The 19,236-nt window shown below is 33.7% G+C and overlaps 1 protein-coding gene across 2 annotated transcripts in view; it reads left to right on the forward strand.

Annotated features, from left to right (window-relative positions):
- The first annotated feature begins 1,502 nt into the window (after positions 1-1,502).
- The window catches only part of LOC124360826, a 46,506-nt gene continuing 28,772 nt past the window's right edge, over positions 1,503-19,236 (forward strand). The window contains exons 1-4 of one of the 2 annotated variants that reach the window (XR_006922280.1): positions 1,503-1,610; positions 14,253-14,384; positions 16,901-17,034; positions 18,605-18,737. The gene's annotated coding sequence lies outside the window, so the exon portion shown is untranslated. The remainder of the gene's footprint in view (positions 1,611-14,252; positions 14,385-16,900; positions 17,035-18,604; positions 18,738-19,236) is intronic. The other variant, XR_006922281.1, reaches the window with a different exon arrangement.

Here is a 19,236-nt window from a genome sequence, read left to right on the forward strand (position 1 = left end):
AAAGTACAATAATAAACATATGTTTAGTACTGAAACGTTTCAAACCTTTTCAAACTTTTGCTACATATAACAATAAAAATATAAAAGGAACACAATTGGAATACATATTAACACAAATCACATGAAAGAATTGGTTTTTTTTATTAAAAAACTTTAACTAATTCACATGTAATTTGCATGTTTAAAACGTGATCATAGTTTTTGACGACTAATTCAATCTTTTCCACTAAACTATATTCCTTTTTACAAATGACAAATCACACAAATCTCAGGCTATCTTTATGAACAAATTTATACTAAATAAACAAAATCCCTAAATATACTTTTTCAAAACATTTTTCCATATCATCTGTCTTATTAGACATTTGGTACAACAAGTGGTTGGTACTTTTTCCAAACTATATCTAGACAACCAGTAAAACCAGACTTTTGGTATCTGAAAGGGTTGTCTAATATGTGAACAAAAAAATAAACTCCGATAAAAACCATTTTAGGGCATGGTATATAAAACATTGATGATACTTTTCCTAAACGTATGGATATTTAAATTATTCAATAATTTTTAAATCCGTACATTTTTTATTTCTGAAAGAACTTTAGTTTCAAAAACATTAAAAGTTTAATAACATTTTTTGATTTTTGTACTAACAAATTATTAAAAATATATTGGAATTTTTATTTTTATTACCTGAAAAACCGATGTAATTATAAATCCTTATTTATAAGGAGAAAAAAATATTAAATAAAAAATTAATTAAAATCAGTCAATTAATTATTAAACAATACCGTTTTCCCCCCACCCCCCCCCCCCCCCACCCCCCCCCCCCCCCACCCCCCCCCCCCCCCACCCCCCCCCCCCCCCACCCCCCCCCCCCCCCACCCCCCCCCCCCCAGCTGATGTAACGGTTCATTGCAACACGTGTTGAAATGAATCAGTAATTTTCTGTACAAGTAAAACTGGCAACCTAGTTCAGCGCAAGGTGTTGAGAGAGGATTCTAACACACAGCCACCATCGGACTATTTTTGTGCAGACTGCTGTAGTGTGTTTTTAATTATTCCATGCAAACATCATTGATTAATTCTTCCTCTATGCAAAAATTCATAGTTCACACCACTGAATTGACAAAAGTCACCAGACTGTTTTTATATACTGTTAATAAAATAATTAATAATACATTATAAAAAGTCTCGATTGTTTCCAAAATTTATGAAATAGAGATACATATGAAGAACAAAAAAACTTCGACATTAAAATCTAAGATTTATAAAATGTCTAGTTTCTTCCTCCACGCCAAACAAGTCCATTTAAATTATGTATACGAATCATTGAAAATAAAAATGTCTGCTGGGTCACGTTTGTTTCTGATAAAAAGAGTTTAATATATTTTCTTTCGCTTATGTGGATGTATACTCACAGCAAGTTATGTGTGTTTGTGACATGGATATTTAGTAAATAACTGTACTAAGCTAAATAATTCTTTTAATAATTTATTGATATTTTCAGAAATTAGCTACGAGTGCCGGTTATTTCTTCAAAATGTCCGCTCTGCAATAATAAGGATGTATTTCAACAGTCCATGAAGGAGTTTGGAATATATATTCCTGAACAGTAAGTGTTTTTTATGTATAGAAAAGTGGAACTCGTATCTTCTCACAATTCAATTAACCCTTTTACTGCTTCAGCATTACTTTGGAGCAATTCCATGATTGAGTCATAAAGTGCGAGGATCACATTTCTTAAAATACATTGTAGTTATCATGTAATGGTACTGGCTGCTAAAAGAATCTTCTTCCAAAAGTGTTGTGAATTTTCACTTTGGATGTCCGTAGACAGTTTTCAGCTAATGTATCTGAGAAAAAACAGCAATTTTGTCTGGTTTGTCTATATTTAGTGGTTAGTGTTCTACTGTGGTTATCTTAATTGTTTTCTTGTTTAGTGTTATTTGTTGATTTATTGTTATTGTTACAATGACATAGCATAAAAGTAAATAAAAAATATACGTGTATTACTGTTATAGATTCAATATGTTTTGCATCAGAATTTGTTTCTTGGTTTTTTAGGCTCATACATAGGTAAAATATTTTCTATATCTTTATTTACTATTAAAAAACCAAATAAACAACTTTATAATTATTTTTTTAATTAATAAAATATTTATTATTCTGATTTGGACATAGTGGGTTCTTGGGTGTAAAGGGGGGTAGTATAATAGTATTAGTGAACTACTACAAGGGTTTACGTCGTGAAAATCTAACCACCATAGCAATGAATTAAGTGGGATAAATGGTACATTCAATAGATCGCTTTAATTTATTATCTTCGTTTCCTTTTGCTAAACAGAGGAGTTTATTTGTAACTATTTAAGAATAGAGTTTAATATATCAAATCCTGGACTTCTATGTGAAAAAGGCCAGAATCTGATATAAAGGACTCTGAATATTCAATTCAATTCAATTCGTTTTATTGCCGTTAAATAACATATGTTACAATAGGCTTTGTCACATAAGTCAATTAAATGGTAGCACAATGATATAAAATAAAATAGTAGACATTTGACTTCAGTGCAAATTTGATGTAAGATAGCTTGTTGTTTATCAATGTGTCTTAATCTAAATATAACAATTAACAATATATAACAATGAACAAATATAACAATTAACAAACATAACAATTAATAAAATTAACAATCAATAAATACAACAAATAATAAAAAATTACAAAATATGAGAATAAATTATGACATATAAATATTACACCTAAAATATTATGTCATCTCTAGAAACATTGTAGAATTCGTCTAAACTATAAAAACCTTTTTTTTTAAAACCATTTCTTAAGAACTAATTTAAAACTATTCACAGACTAAGGCTTTACATTTAGAGGTAATTTGTTAAAAAGCTTTATGCCAATATGTATGTAATTACTTTTCGTTTTACTTAGACGTACAAATTTGTCATCAATAAGGTTTTTATTTCTGGTGTTATATACATGTTTACTGCTTCGTAAATTAAATTCTGCATAATGGTCTTTAACATACACAATTGATTGAAACATGAACACACAGGGTAACGTTAGAATACTCAGATCAATAAAATGCGGTCTACATGAATACTGTGTAAAAAACAAGGATCTGATGTATTGGGTTATTTTGTAATTGCAGATGGACAAGTTAAGTTGACAGTATTATAGCTAGCTTTATTTTATGGTATTTGTTTTGGCAATGTTTTGCAATAGCTATTTTCATAATATGATAAGTTATATTCAAGGAATATTCTAAATTATAAAAATATTTTATCAATTTGTAATGTTTTAAAACATTAATAAATTCAGATCAGCATTTATTTAGTTTAGTTTTCAATTTTTTAAATTAATCGAAACAATCTTGTACCAGTTTAAATATTGGTTGGAACTGATATCAATTCTATATATTGTAGTCTACTGAAACACAGAGTTTGGTGCACCGCAGACTTCTAATGTGCAGAACCGAACTATTGTCTGTGCCGAGATGATGGACGGAAATGCTGTTTGTTGTGTTTGTATGTGTGTTCTTTTTTCCAGATTGGATAGTTTTCTACCACAGAATGTTGTCGCCACATAAGAAAATTGAAACACAGAAATGTAAACAAATTAGTTCAAAATAAATGGTGGCTCAAGACCGTAATTGTAGTACTAAAAATATTGATGAATGTAGTATTACAGTAGCCAATAATTTGAAAATAAACAGTGGGAATGGTTGGTTTTTTACCAGAGAAACCTGAAAAAACTGGAATTTAAAATAATTTGAGTGGCCAACCTGTTTATTGTGGAGATAGTCGGAAACGGTTAAAAGTCCTGATGTTAGATTAAAAAGTAAGAATACTGTCTGTGACAGTACACACTTGTAAAAAATAGTGGATTCAAGGCAATTCTTATAAGTAAAAAATCAATTTGTATAAACAGCAGAATATTTGTTACAAAATAACATTTACTAGTTAGTGTGGCCACTGTCTTATTACCATTTTCACCCATCTAGGCTATAAATTGACCAGGACAATCCTTTCATCCCCGAACCAGTTTTTAAAAAGTAAAAAAAATCATTCTGTCATTTGTTGTGTAATCCATCTTCCTTTGCAGGTAGGCCAAAGATTTTAATGGGATTTAAGTCAGGGAGTAGACAATAGACAATAGACAATTTCTTTATTTACATATTCATAGAGAATAGTACATGCGTCATAAAACAAAAGTTGTGGTTAGTAAAATTTATACAATGGAAATAGTTTTTGTGTCATAGTTATATAATGCAAAGTTGATACAAAAGTTTGATGTCCAGAGGGAGCTCTTGTCTTCCGCTGCACTGATTCAGGTGCTCAAGATAATTCGGAGTCTGAATAGGTAGGGCCTTTCTTGCAGCCATTTTGTTAGTTGGTTCGCGAAACACTGAGGTGGCTGGTTTCTTAGATGATCGGGCAGGTGGTTTGAAAAACAGCGCTCCTTGGTATGAGGGTTTCTTCTCAGAGAGGCTTAAGCGGTGTAAGGGCAGGGTGAAGTTTGTGGCATTTCTTGTGTTATATGGATGTAGTTCCTGATGTCTTAACTGCTGTGAAGTGACTGCATGCAGAATGGTTCCCGGATGTAGAGTGAGATTGTTGTGAGAATTTTTTAGTTGTTTAAAAGATTCCCGGCAACTTTCCTGGTGATGTAGTCCTGCTAGGCATCTAATTGCTCTTTTTTGTAGAGTAAGAATCTTTCCCATGTTGGACGCTGTTGTGTTCCTCCCCCATGATACTATTCCGTATCTTAGGTGCGTTTCGAAAAGAGCAAAGTAGGCAACTTTGGCTACCTCCATGCTACATACTTGTTTAATTCTGCGAATTACATAGATACTTGAGGAGAGTTTTCTTACTTAGTTGGTCTATGTGGGGCTTCCATGACAATTTCGAGTCAATTGTGATGCCTAGATATTTGGGTCACATTGCTTACTTCCAGGTCCAGGAGAGGTGCTAGGTTTGTTAATTTTGTTTCTTGTGCTGAAAACTATTTGTACGTTTTATTTTCATTTAATACTAGGTCATTAATTGTGCAGTATTGTTTAGTTTGGTTTGAAGCATGCAGTCGTGTTTATTGCGAGCATTTCATTGACTTTATTAGAGATGGTAAGCACAGTGTCATCTGCATACATTTATAGTAGAACAGGCATCATCCAGGCAGTTTGGCATATCATTCGTGAGGAGGAGGAAGAGCACCGGCCCGAGCACGGATCCTTGAGGCACCCCTCTTCTCACTTCAGTTGTTGCTGATTGAATTTTATAGTTTTGTATAATTTTGGGTGTAATTTTATTTCTACCAGTTGTTTTCTTCCCTTGAGGTAGCATTTAAAACCAATCTGCTTCTTTACCTCCTACGCCTAGGGCTCTTAGTTTTTGTAGTAGCTGATCGTGATTGAGGCAGTCGAAAGCTTTACTAAAGTCAAGGAACAGACTAGTTACTGAACATCCTTCCTCTAGTTGGTCTATGATGTGTTCTGTCAGCTGTACCAGGGCTGTTGTTGTTTGACCTACCCCTAAGGAATCCATGCTGTTTGTTTGTAAGTAGATTATGCTGTTCGAGATGGTTTAGGAGTCTGGTAAGGACAATTTTTCTCAATTATTTTGGAGAATGTCGGGATGAGTGATATTGGCCTGTAGCTGCCAGGTTCACTCCGTGGTCCTTTTTTTATATTTTGGATATATTTTGGCGGTCTTCAGAACAGTTGGGAAGATACCTTGCTGTAGGGATTTATTTATTATATTAGTTAGTGGTATTATCAGTTCTTCTTTACATCTTTTAACTAGTTTTGCGGATATTTCATCAATACCAGGACGATGTTTTTAGGCTTTAAGGAGTCTATAGCTTTTTTTACTTCTTCGCTTGTTGTTAAGTAAAACTGTAATTTCTCATTTGTGACTGGAGCTGGGTCAGGGTTTGCAGGATTAATGTTGCTACTGTTTTGTTTGGAGTGTGTTTTCTGCTATTGTTGCAAATATACATTAAGTGGAGTTTGCTATTTCGTGTGGGTCCTTTGTTATTTTTTCCATTTAGCTGAAGACTTAGCTGATCATAATTTGTGTTAGTAGTTGCTTTTCTTTCATTATTTATTGCCTGCCACAGTGCTTTTGATTTATTTTCTGCTTGGTTAATGTGTGCTGTAGTTTGTTCTCGCCTTAGGTGTTTCAGTCTCAAGTCATATTCTCTTTTTTTCCTCTCCACTGTTTGTGCTTTATGTTTTGCTAGGCCTGTACGCTGTTCTATTTCTAAAGCACTGATGTACGCATTTTTCAGTTGGTTGCATTCGTCATCCCAGACCTGTCTTTTTTTATTTTGTCTTCCTTTGACTAAAGTTTCCCGTGCAATCTTGTGCTTTTAATACGTTCTGTGTGAAGAACTTCGTAATTTTTTGATGTGTGACGGGATTGTAGATACTGTTGGAAAATACCTGAACCATCTGGATACAGTTTTTAAACATCTTATTTCAGGCGTGTTTCACAAAACAAGCAATATGCTTACATGAGGTCTTCTCATCATCTAGACCTCACTCGCACTGCTTGCACCAAAAAAATTTATTTCAATCTTATTGAGACAAATATTTGTATTTTCTTGCTCATTCAAAGCACTTTCCCTTCAAATCTACAGTTAGCAATTGTTTTTTTTTTTCAGTGGTCGATGATTATGCAATTAGTGACAATGGATTTTTGAATCATAAATTTGAGGTCTGATGGCTGCCAAATATTTCTGAAGTTGAAACATTTTCTTGGGTGTATTAATCTTACTTTGTCTCAATAGAGGAACATCATTCCCTGGCAGCAATTGATCTCTTCTTACCAAATTTTCCAACTCCTTGTAGGGAAAATGAGCCTGAACTCTTTCAAATTGTCAATCTTGCTCACAACTTCGTGGCTCACACCACACTCACTAGCAACCCCCTTTCAGTCATTGTTACAATAGCTTATCTCTTTCTTGGCATGATGTCCATGGCTAACACAAAGAAATCTGGTCTCAGATTTTAGCAAAATGAGCAAAAAAATTGGTAATAGAAACAAAATGGTGTTTTTTTGGCAGAAATATATAAGAAAAGAACAGCTGTCAAGTTTAGTAAGTTATAACAGCTGATAGAAGAAATATAGGAGTCGTGCCAACCAAGAAAATCTCAAAAATAAAAATGATTTATGATCCATTAATGAATTAATGATCCATTAATTTGCATGCTTTATGTTTGTTAGTTATTATTTATTCCATGTTATTCATATTTTATAGCAGGACTTTTAATAGATATTCCTGTCCTGGCTTGTCATCTTGGTTGTGACAGGTCATTCAATCTCTTCCTAATCAGGTTGGAACATCTGTTAGCCAAACCAACTGATTATACATAGAGGGAAATGTACTGTATTAAGTTATCAAAATTTCATATTGTAACATGAAAAGATGTATTATTCTTATTCTTTTGCCAAGTTGCCAAGGGGTGTTGAACTTTTAATTTAGTTTTAAGTTGTTTAGTCATTAATTTTAATCATTACATTTAATTTAATTTTGTTAGTATTTGTTTGTTTACGCTTGTTTGTTTACCTGTGTTCTTTGGTTTGCTTTTACTACAGAACAGTACTACTCAAACGCATCATCACTTTTTGTTTTTATGTTTTACATACAGTTGCTTTATTATAATGCTTATTATGGTTTTTTTATTTAATTATTTATTTTACTGTTTGTTGTTTTCATGTGCTTGATCATATAGTTTTGATTAACCGTAGACACATTGACACATTCAACAGGAATATCCGCTATCAACATTCATTAAATTAAAACTACAGCTTTTCAATGTTTTAACCACATCCATCTGGAGATTAATTCTTAGTATGACTACATTTCGAGATATAGAATCTGATCTCTTCCTCAGGTGGATAACTAACCTAACACATTACCACAATCTAGATTAAAGTAAAGAAATGATACAAGAACGTTGTGACGCGCATAAGTTAACTGATATGTTGTATCACAGTACAATAAATATTCAGAAAAATCCTATTTCCTTTACAATCCTGAAATTGTCGAAAACTGCCTTCAAACAAAGAATAAAACTTGTACATTTGTAATAGCAGTATTATAATGCCTAAGTGGTTTATCTTGAAAATCTAAAAACGGATTTTTTGTGAAATAGAAGGAAATAAACGTATCCATTCTTCATCATCCTTACTTTTGCTGACAAATCTAGAATTTTCCAAAATATATCAGACAGTAAATGGTGAACTGCAGATTTTTGACATTTTTTAGGATATTAAAATGTCCTTTAAGTTTACGAAAACCCATGACATATCATTTACAGCATTTAGAAAAAAATAAATAAGGAAACTTTCGTTTTACAAAAACTTTATTGTGTAGAAAAATTTGAAATTTCAGAAAACTTACTTAGATTGAATAATTCATTGATATGTATGTTGAAAAATGAATTAAGTTGTTTCTTGATGCATATGTAATGTTAAGGGTTTTATCAGCTAAACAGTCTATTTGGGTTAAACAGGATTTTTCCGGACATTTGCCATCGTTCAGTGAAACAAGAAAACAGTAACACTACGTTTCGAGATCTGCAATCTGATCTCTTCTTCAGGTAAAGAACTAACCTAACACATAATTATAAACTAGGTTAAAATAAACAAATCTTACTAAAGCGTTGTGGCACGCCTAAGTCAGGAATCACAACCTACATGTTGTTGTCAACTTCACTAACACTAAAGACATGCACTTAATACAAAACTATACAAAACACTAATCATTAAAACTAAACTACGGAATACAGGTCACAATACGTCTTCACTCGTCTACTAACCACCTACGACTGACCAGAGGGACTAGCCAATGGCAATCGTCACTAGCCAATGGCTGGCTAAAACAAGATGGCGGAAATACAAGGGAAGGGGAACAGGAATGGGCCCTTTCGTTATTATTGGTTCATGCGAGATGAACTTCTTAAAACCATATTGTGACTCCGCATTGGTTTATTACTAATATCCGATCCGTTTAATACTTTTGGTTTTCTCTTTAGTTCATTTTTTAGAATTGGCAACCAAAGCGGCCTAATCTCGACTGATGGTTGACTGATTGGTTGGTCTGCCAATTTAATGTATGTTGCCTCAATTAATTTCCTTTTGAAGAAATGTGGTTCCCGATGTATTATGTGGGCTTCATCCCAATTCATATGATGGTCTTCGGACCAACAATGGTGTGCAATTTTTGATTTTTCTGTGAAACCCTTTCTCCTGTTTTCTTTGTGTTCTTTTATCCTTACGTTTAGTGGTCTTTTTGTCTCGCCTATGTATTTCCCTATTGCAGCTACATTTTATACTGTAAACACAGTTTTTGGAATCCTGTGTGCCATTTTTTGGTTTTGTTTTTACGAGACTTTGTCTAAGAGTGTTGTGTGTTTTAAACACGGTTCTAATGTTATACTTTCTACCTACTCTTCTAATTTTCTCCGATAATCCCGGCACATAAGGGATTGACATAAACGCAAATTTATCACAATTCTGTTTTTCTGACTCAGGAATGATTCTTCTGGTTCGTTTGCACTTATTAATTACTAATTGAGGGTATCCATTGCTTCTGAGATCCGATTCAATTTTCTTAAATTCTTCTTTTAGTCCATCTTTATCTGAGCACAAGCTCTTTTCTCTATCAAACAACGAGTAGGCTACTCCTTCTTTGACAGATTTTTGATGGTTGGATTGATAATTTAAATATTTTCCTGTGTGTGTTATCTTTCGAAAAACAGTTGTCTTAAGGACATCCCTATCTCTTAATACACACACATCCAAAAAGGGAAGCTTGTTTTGGACTTCCACTTCCATTGTGAGGCGGATGGAAGGAGAAATACTATTAATGTGATTCAAAAAATTATTTAATTCAATGTCTCCATGAGAAAAAATAACAAAGGTATCATCCACATACCTCCACCAAATCTTCGGTTTGAACTGAGCTGAAGCCAAAGCTTTTCGCTCGAATTCCTCCATAAAGATATTGGCGAAAATAGGAGACAGTGGAGAACCCATTGCCAAGAAAACATAAAGAATTTTTTTCAGATAAATTTAGATCTAAATTAACTCCTCACCACTCAAAAATCCCCCATATGTATGGCCTTCCCAAAATCCACAAACCTACCATCCCTCTTCGGCCCATCATTAGTTCTCGTGATTCACCTTGCAGGGAATTGTCTAAAGTCCTCTTGGACATCTTAACGCCATTGGTAGGAAAAACTGACTCTTTCATCAAAAATTCCAGGGATTTCGTAGAGAAGTCAAAATCCCTAAAGTTGACTGAAACTGACAAACTGGTAAGTTTTGATGTCGAAAGTCTATTTACAAATGTACCAGTTCCAGAAACTCTCGGAATTATTAAATCACGTCTCAAAGAAGACCAAACATTAAAGGATAGAACTAAACTTCCCGTGCCAGTAATTATGGAACTGTTAGAACTATGCACTCAATGCAATTATTTTGAGTTAGAGGGTAAAATTTACCGTCAAGATGAGGGGATGGCAATGGGTTCTCCACTGTCTCCTATTTTCGCCAATATCTTTATGGAGGAATTCGAGCGAAAAGCTTTGGCTTCAGCTCAGTTCAAACCGAAGATTTGGTGGAGGTATGTGGATGATACCTTTGTTATTTTTTCTCATGGAGACATTGAATTAAATAATTTTTTGAATCACATTAATAGTATTTCTCCTTCCATCCGCCTCACAATGGAAGTGGAAGTCCAAAACAAGCTTCCCTTTTTGGATGTGTGTGTATTAAGAGATAGGGATGTCCTTAAGACAACTGTTTTTCGAAAGATAACACACACAGGAAAATATTTAAATTATCAATCCAACCATCAAAAATCTGTCAAAGAAGGAGTAGCCTACTCGTTGTTTGATAGAGCAAAGAGCTTGTGCTCAGATAAAGATGGACTAAAAGAAGAATTTAAGAAAATTGAATCGGATCTCAGAAGCAATGGATACCCTCAATTAGTAATTAATAAGTGCAAACGAACCAGAAGAATCATTCCTGAGTCAGAAAAACAGAATTGTGATAAATTTGCGTTTATGTCAATCCCTTATGTGCCGGGATTATCGGAGAAAATTAGAAGAGTAGGTAGAAAGTACAACATTAGAACCGCGTTTTAAAACACACAACACTCTTAGACAAAGTCTCGTAAAAACAAAACCAAAAAATGGCACACAGGATTCCAAAAACTGTGTTTACAGTATAAAATGTAGCTGCAATAGGGAATACATAGGCGAGACAAAAAGACCACTAAACGTAAGGATAAAAGAACACAAAGAAAACACGAGAAAGGGTTTCACAGAAAAGTCAAAAATTGCACACCATTGTTGGTCCGAAGACCATCATATGAATTGGGATGAAGCCCACATAATACATCGGGAACCACATTTCTTCAAAAGGAAATTAATTGAGGCAACATACATTAAATTGGCAGACCAACCAATCAGTCAACCATCAGTCGAGATTAGGCCGCTTTGGTTGACAATTCTAAAAAATGAACTAAAGAGAAAACCAAAAGTATCAAACGGATCGGATATTAGTAATAAACCAATGCGGAGTCACAATATGGTTTTAAGAAGTTCATCTCGCATGAACCAATAATAACGAAAGGGCCCATTGGTCAGTCGTAGGTGGTTAGTAGACGAGTGAAGACGTATTGTGACCTGTATTCCGTAGTTTAGTTTTTAATGATTAGTGTTTTGTATAGTTTTGTATTAAGTGCATGTCTTTAGTGTTAGTGAAGTTGACAACAACATGTAGGTTGTGATTCCTGACTTAGGCATGCCACAACGCTTTAGTAAGATTTGTTTATTTTAACCTAGTTTATAATTATGTGTTAGGTTAGTTCTTTACCTGAAGAAGAGATCAGATTGCAGATCTCGAAACGTAGTGTTACTGTTTTCTTGTTTCACTGAACGATGGCAAATGTCCGGAAAAATCCTGTTTCCTTCACAATCCTTCCATCGTCAAAAATAACCCTTTAAACAAAAGAGTCTATTTGGGTTAATCATGATTTCTCATAATCTATTCTAGCAACACATTTGGTTAATATCATGTATATAAATTTAAAACAAACATTCCAATAATATACTTTTTTATTTCTGTAAACAGATTTAAACACAATTAAAAAACAATTTATAACTAATTCCAATTAGAACAGAGCTTGTAGAATGTAATAAGTAGTCAAACATCCTTTAGCTGTGGAGTAGATGGCTAATAATAAAGTAGAGATATCATCCACTCCATCCCCTCTTCTAAACACAGACGGTTGATCATTGCGTACTCTCACACCTAGCTGTTTAGATGATTGATCATGATGATTGCTTCAGGTACCTCCTAAATATATAATAGTGGATTGACCTTAATACCTCTCGAGATAGTGTGTAAAATTTTGTAGACAAATCAAAGTTTTCTCAATTAAGTACTTAGTAATACCACCCACATAAATGGTCCAGTTATTTTTTGTCATATCTCCATTCATTAAAACACAAAACATCATCAAAGTGAAAACTTTGTTAAAATCCAGAGAATAAGAAAACACTATGGTCAACTTTTAAGTCTCTGACGAACCTCTTCTCTGAATTCAACTTTTAAATCCTGTTGTCCTTGAATTTGTTAATGTAAAAGAAGAAATGATAGCTTTCAGGTGTTTTTTCAGGTGGGTACACAGACTAAACTATAATTTTGCCAAATTTCATATTTTTAATATGCAAGGAAGTGGACTTGTCGTTTTATACTGTAATTAAGTCAGTACCACAGAGGGTTTAACCCATTGCGGATCGTATTGTTTTGGTGCGCGGGCACCAGCGGGCGCGAATTAATTCACGGTCAACGGCCGCACGAACAGCAATGGTGTGCCACATCGTATCGCTTGCTATTGTATACTAGAAAATTCAGCTGCGAAGGTATTCGTTCAGATGGAACATGGGCCTGCTGGGGTATCCGTGATGTAGGAACGATAACACGCGAGCAAGGTTACGGCGTGGCAGGGATGATGTCTGAATCATAGTCTAAATAAAGCGGCTTGGGCGAATCGATGCAACATCCGGGCCATTGTCTAAACTAAACCCACCAACATGTACGTCTGCGTCGTTTAGTTGTGTCACTAACCTCAAAAGTATTATAATAACAACTGAGGAAAACACCCAATCAGAAGCGCTAAAAAGCAGAGAGTAAACTCATATGAATGATTTTTCAACTTCGACATACAACTGCGATCTGTAGGATATTTATAAAACTTTTGAAAACTCTAAACGTAGACCGTTGTTAAACACACTTAGTAGACAAGTGAAGACAATCGCCCAATCTATCAGACATTAACAGAACTACTTGGAGGGAAATTTAAAAGCAGACCGCTTTTGCGACCTGAGCTCGTCACCGTGCCGTTAGGCCCGGCCGCTGCGTGACGAGCCCAGCTCGTCAGTGATCCGCAATGGGTTAAAGTTATAGGTGTTAGGAATACTAAAGAATATTTAACCAAATACGTAATATTTAACAGCCGAATAAGATGATCAGGGTTCTTTATTTCATGTAGAAGATATTCCCAGGGAGGACGAGGTTACCGGGCGTTAAAAGAACAGGCTCTTCTTTCCTTCAGGGAGTTGAGTGAATTATGAGAATAAGCAGACCAGGCGGATTGGATCATAAAAGTTTACTGGGTGGTTAACTTAGGGTATACCAAAGGAATAAATCTGCTGGAGTTAAAATTATGTCAGAAGTCGGATCAAATATTTTTTGGGTATGAACTTGTTGAGATGAAACCTTTAAGGATTGATAGTCCCTTTGATACTCCATTGTGTTAATATATTGTGATTTCAACCTAAGTAGAAATATTGAAAGTAGTATTTAAAAAAAAAATCTAATTTGAAATAATATAATGGATTATCAAGCTAGTTTAATGAGTTGTAATATACTAAAAATATGAATTACAAAAAAAAGGAAGAATATATCTATTTTTACTCAAACAATTTCAACTGTAGCAAATTTGAGAATTCCTGTACATTTTATTAAATTTGTAATATAAAATATACAAATGAGCAAAAAGATTATTGAAGATACTTTACAATGAAAGCATGAATAATTCAAGGAGTGTAATTAAAAAAAAAAAAAAAAAAAAAAAAAAAAAAAAATGTGACAATGTCATTAACTATTGAGAGATGCGACTGAGTATGGCTGTTCTGTAGGACAAGACAATGTTTGGTCTAAGTGTGTATGTTTGCAGGGACGCCTCCTGGGAATGTGTTCCCCACGCATACCAGGACTTACTAGTACGCCACGACACCTGCGATAGTGCTAGTTGTAGCTGTCCCCACGGTAGGAAAACCAACATCCAAGGAACGTGAGTATGTAGCAGTAAGTCTATCAGTGTGCAGGAGAATTTGGTAAATTCTGTTAATTTCTTGTTGGGTGTAACGAGGTAATGGGCGGTTAAGTACCAAAATAGGGGTGATAATAATAATCTATACACTTCAGAGAAAGGAGTTGTATTAATTGGTGATTTATTGTATTGATTGTTGGTTCTGCTTGCAGGCATTCATGATATAGTTACCCTCCCTCCAAAGTAAGAGGATTAATCATCTTTATAAAAGAATGTACATTATTGGCTCTTTCAGTTTTTGTTTGTATAATATCTGGTAACTGAAAATGGCATTCCAAAAGTTACTGAAATATCTTTATCTTAATCGTGTTGGTAATGTTTTATTTAGGTGTGAATTAGTGATGTGGAAATCCATAATTTTTAAATCTTGATTCCGATTACAAATTGATTCTCGAGTTTTGAATCCTAATCTTTTTTTAAGCCTAAATACAATTGAAAAAATCTTATCATCAACCCAATTTCTGCCATTCTTAAACCTTTAAAGACTGACTGATAATATAAATAATAGCCCAAGAATGTCACCCCATTTTAAAGGGATTTTGTAGGGGTATTAGGGAAATAGCTATATTTGAAGAACTAAGTTATATCCCCTAACTTTTACTTTAATCCAATAAATTATAATAGGAGCTTCCTAAATATATCCTTTTAATTTGCAAAATAATACGGACATGTATTTGTATTATTAAGGAACAGTATTTTGAGCTTAAAATGTTTAATACATTCATAACAAATCAAAGCAATGATAACTACCCAGCAAGGTTCACTTCTGGTTGGTTTTTACCTTCCAGTTGAACCTACCACTGGGCACAGCAAAAACCGATGTGTCACTTGAATCTGGGCAACCTTATGGATGTCCAGGAGCGGCACATCACTAATTGCAAATGTCGAGATTCTGGGGTTCATGGGCAATTCGAAAGGTCTAGTCTACTGCGGGAGATGACTGTTGTAGTTGGCGGGGTTTGTTCCCGAAGTATCAGAGGTTCTTGCTAGCCTCAACAAAGGTGTCCCACCCCCTGCCTGCTTTGACTGGAGAGGCTGGTTCAGAGCTGGCCTCCCCTTCTTCCGGGAGGACATGACTTTGAGATTCTTTCTCATGGATCTCGACAGGAGGCGGACTCTACCCCCTAACCTTACCCATCCTGAATATCCTGTCACTCCGGAAGCTGTGCTAAGGTTCTTATAGGACTCAGTGCAATTTATAAGCTTCTTGTCCTAAGAGAACAAAAAATAGAAAAAAAGATAACACATATTAAAACATAAACAATATATTTTATAGTTGAAATATTTGTACGAGTTCAAAAATTGTGAAATAAACGTAGATCAGTGATTTGTTTGTTTTCTGGCAAGCAGCTAACATTCGTGCACTGACACAGCAGGTGTTTGTCATTGCACAAACACAAACTTTGATAATAAAAACTGCAAGTGAAATATTATTTACAAAAGCACGACTAAATTGTTAATGCATTGCTCCCGAAGCATCCTTGTATAATTTGGGTCTCGTTATTTTATTATTCTAAATTCTGGCAATATTTATTTCTTGTTTACATGTATACTTTTCGTTGTGCCACGAACGGGTCTGATCGCATTCGCTGCAGCTGACTGTAGTTTAAATCTCCGTCTTTAAAATTATATATTTGTATACTTGCTGAAATAACACTGAATTTTTAAAGGATGGAAAATCACTTGGGAGCCACAGTGATATGTATTAGGGGTCCAGGGTACAAAGTGTTAGTTTAGCTATCCATCTATAATTTTTCATTAACAAAATACAACAAAAAGGTTTTAGCAATTGGTAATTTGCATTTGCCAATTAGCTGTCGTCTGTGTGCAAACCTGCATGAACATAAATATAGAAAACACTAACTGCAAGCAAAATATTATTTACAATAGCATGATAAATTGTCAATTAGGTTTTCTATTTATGGGTTTTAAAACAGATTGTACTGCTAAAACATGTTTTAGCGATAATTCGTAATTACTGCTAATTAGGCGATAATGATTCGGCTGATCTCCGCATTTAAATTTTAAGTCCTGTCAATATTTATTGAAGATTCTGTAAATTCAGGATTTGACACATCACTAGTTCCTATACTGTTATTACGTAATACATTAATAATCAACATAATGTCATCCAAGTTACAAACTTTTAGTGAGTTTAGCTCTTGACAAAACATTCATTTTGAAATTCCGTTTTTACTATTCTTTTCGACTAATAGAGACCTTTAGCTCCGTGGTAAAAACAAATGAAATATGTGAAATTAGTGGTTAAAATGACAAATAAATTGGTCTAAAGTTTCATTATATTGTGCCGAATATGTTTGGAATTATTAAACGTATTCCAGACTTGCCCTGCCTTATCTCTAGAGACAATCGAGCAAAGTAGATTGTTTATTTTGTTTGAAATTGTGATTTTATAATTAGTATATTTGGTTTTTGTATTTTTGTTTAGTTGTGCTATATTTGTTATGTTTCTTTAGGAGATGGGAACTCATTTTGTGCAAGTACTGTGGTTCGCAAGGGATCCATATTGGGTGTGGACGGCTGAAATGGAAAAGTCCAGAGTTTCAATGTGACGCTTGTTGCTCTTCAACCAACAATGAGACTGATAACAGTGAGTTGATTTACGTACACTATATTTTGTGTGACAAGAATTATAAGGATATCTTTTTCATTACAATTGCTAAGGAACTTTGAGAAACACGAAAAGCCTTTCACAATTATTACTGTGCAAGTAATGGATACTTTTGTTTAAATAATGGCAAAAGCTATAACTTATTTTGTTGTGCACGATTATATCCTATAATATTGTGACTCATTTTTGTCTAGTTTTTTATCATTTAATCTTGATGGTGATTTTTTTTATCATATGACTGTAACTTGCAGCTATGCTTGTTTAGTCAATTGATTGAATTGAAATGTAAGAGCCTCTGCATTTACATTTATAATGAATGTCTCTTGGTTAAGTGACAACATTTTACAGTTCATGGTCTTCTCTACTCTTAAATCATTAACCAGATTATATCCATCAAGTTTTCTATTCACCAGAGCGTTATGATGAAGGCATTTTCAGTTAGTACTAAAAAGAGAGGTTTGTAATGTGTTTGTACCATGGTTTAGTCTGTCTATTTAATTTTTTATATCACATATTTTTTGATGTAGAGTAATTATTTCCTGATATTGTGCAGAGTAACAGATGTTTTCGGTCTGATTTTTTTTTGTCTAAAAACTAAAATTTTCTTCATTTACAGGTTCCTGCAATCTTTCTGCAACCTACGTGTTTTTTGTTAGTGCTAAAACGGCACTATGTTTGTTTTGGTGGGACTAGATAATTTAATAAATATTGAATACTGCGTTTCAACTACTTCCTGTTAAATTTTATAAATTTATAGCGTAGAAAATGTTTATTCTATTTGACTTTAAAACTAAAATAATGTCTCTGATATTTTTAGTTTTTGTGGTTACAAAATGTAATATAAACACAATTCAAGAGCGCATAAAAAGTGAAATCCAGTAATGTACTATATTTATAATTCAGATCTCAACTTATTGAAAAAAGTAACTATTTCACCACTACAAAACCTAATAATACATTTTTGAAAGTTGACCAATCAAAGATTTGCGAAGATAATGCGGCTATAGCTAAAAACGGTTTTTTGTGGTAATATTAGGAATAGAAAATCTTGTAAGAATCTCTTCATAAGCCTAAATATTTTAACTTTATCTTGTATGTTTATACTGTATATTCTAACAATAGAAATATACAGTATAAACATACAAATGTCAAAGACCGTTTTAACGAATAAACTTAAGATCTGATGTACATAAACATACTGCAAGAAACAAGGAAAGATTTGATTTTAATTGTGTTAGAGAAATCTAAATATAGTTTAATTCATACAGGTGTAATGACTTGTGAATAAGTTGCCAGTATCATACAGATATATACACTATAGAAAATTAAAAAAAAAATAAAGCCTACTACTTAGTTTAAGAGTTTCAAGATGACAATGTGGGCAATCTAATATGACTTGTAAATGAAAGTAGTTTTATCTTGCGGGTGCAAGTTTTATTGTATATTTTTAGTAAAATTGACACTGTCTATTGTACAGTAAACTGTGTTTAACGTAATTAAAGTATCTGATATCTGATGTTGCATAATTGACAGATGGAATGTTTGACAGGAAATACTAGGAATTACAATGGGAACAGACACAGACTGTCAGGTGGGCGTACAGCGAGTGTCCACCCCTCAGTGTCTGCCGACCGGATAGTTGAACTGCAGAGAAGTTGTGTCGAAGAAAGAACCACTGTAAGGTATGAAACCTAGAATTAATTAAAATATAATCGGACAGCTGCTTCATAAGAATAAGAATACGTTTATTGTTACAAAGCTTACGCAAGCATCGACACAAGTCATGTATAAAATGTAAAAACCAGAAGTCCAGATAAGAAAAATTTGGTACCCAAAACATAAAAAGGTGGAGGTTGAGTGGTAGAAAGGGCTTGACAGTCCTAACCCCGACTCTTTAATAAAGGCATTTTTTATTTCATTTCATGTCATAAAGTTGCCAAAACAATTACAAAGAAACTAAAGAATTGTGGATTTTTTTCCCGAACCAGTTAAAAATCGTACTAATATACACGAAAGGGACAGAGATATAAACCCAAGAGTTACTGTCCAATTTCAGTCATACCAATAGTCCCAAAAATCTTTGAATTAGTAGTCTGTGGAACACTGAACACGATTTTTGAACAAAACAATTATTTCACTTCTTTTAAGTTTGGCTTCAGTAAGGGTAAATCTACAGTAACG

This window comes from Homalodisca vitripennis, chromosome 4, assembly GCF_021130785.1.
Source record: "Homalodisca vitripennis isolate AUS2020 chromosome 4, UT_GWSS_2.1, whole genome shotgun sequence".
Classification (NCBI taxonomy): Eukaryota; Metazoa; Arthropoda; class Insecta; order Hemiptera; family Cicadellidae; genus Homalodisca; species Homalodisca vitripennis.